The sequence below is a fragment of the Chrysochloris asiatica genome, unplaced genomic scaffold (assembly GCF_000296735.1).
Source record: "Chrysochloris asiatica unplaced genomic scaffold, ChrAsi1.0 scaffold00059, whole genome shotgun sequence".
Lineage (NCBI taxonomy): Eukaryota > Metazoa > Chordata > Mammalia > Afrosoricida > Chrysochloridae > Chrysochloris > Chrysochloris asiatica.
In genome coordinates, this window is record NW_006408577.1 from 12,456,918 (window position 1) to 12,458,249 (window position 1,332).

General features: G+C 41.5%; 1 protein-coding gene across 3 annotated transcripts in view; it reads left to right on the top strand.

Moving 5' to 3' along the window:
* GULP1 (GULP, engulfment adaptor PTB domain containing 1) overlaps positions 1–1,332 on the top strand; it is a 191,984-nt gene that overhangs the window by 107,403 nt on the left and 83,249 nt on the right. The gene's annotated exons all lie outside the window — the stretch shown is intronic.

The following is a 1,332-nucleotide window of genomic DNA, read 5'->3' on the forward strand; positions in this document are numbered from 1 at the left end:
GGCTGACCTCCCAGATCTTCTGAATTTGTTCTTGTAGTTTTGTTCTGTTCTGGACTCTTTCCATTTGTCGTTTGAGTTCCGGATGGTGCTGCCACATATGTCAATCTTTGGTTGTTTTCTATTTTTGTTGGTTCTCAGTCCAAAGAACTCCCTTTAGGATGTTTTGAAGTGCTGTGCTGACTTCCACAAAATCCCTTAGCTCCTGTTTTTCCTGGAAAGTTTTTATTACACTGTTGTATTTGATTGACAGGTTTTCTGGGTAGATCATGCTTTCAGGGTTTCATATATGTCCACCACCACTACCCCATTGCTTTCTTGCCTGCATGGTTTCTGCTGAGAAACTTCCAATGGGAAGTTTAGGCCTACTCCAGCTCATTTGTTTCAGCTACTCTGTCTTGTTTCTGGACATAAGCTGAGATCTGTTGTTTTTTGGGCATTTTCAATAATTAGATGTATTTTCAATAATGAAATGAATGTATGTTGGTGTATTATTATTCTTTTTTGATTGTCTCTTGGTTGATGCGATCAGAAAATGGGTTTTCCTTTTCACTTTTCTTGTTACTCAACTCGAAATAATTTTAGCAAGTGTTGGCTATCTATCTGGTATATAGCAGCCGTTATTAACTCTTGCTCAGATGGTGGGGTTTTATAGGGTGCAATTGTAGCTTGGCTATATGACCACATTTACTGTCTCTTCTTAGATAATGTAGAGAAAGAAAGAGTCCCCCCTCAAGATAAAAGGGGGGCCAAAATAAACAAACAACAAAAAATGAGCAGGATACTAAAGTCTATAATCGCCTCACACACACACACACACACACACACACACAAACCCCATAGCATAGTATGAGTAATACTTTAATGTGCCCCCCCCCCTTTTTTTTTTTGTCTTCTTGCCTACAAGGCCTCCTGAGAAATTTCAGGATGTTACTGTTGCTCCTTATGATGTAACTCAAGATTTGGTTTTTGGCCTTTCTCCTGTTTTGCTTCTCTCCCACTCCTCAAGCACATTAAGGTGTTTCTCCTAATGACAAACAGCCCAAGGCTAGCCAGAGAAGTTTTTGGAAAGCCCTCCTATTTTCGGCTGTTCCTACTGACTCCTCCCCTTCTTTTATTCTGTGCTCGGTATCCTTTGCTGAGCAAATTCATGTGCATGTGTAGCAGAACCCTCTGGGGGTGGAGAAATGACCATTTGCTCAGGCACCCCGTCTAGTCAGCAGAGGGGAGGTGTGCAAACAGACAAAGAAAAATGACGAGAGGGGGGAAAATGTTCACACCTTTATCTCCGAAGATCAGCTAGACTCTTGTGTTGGGAGTGCTCCCTTGATCCTT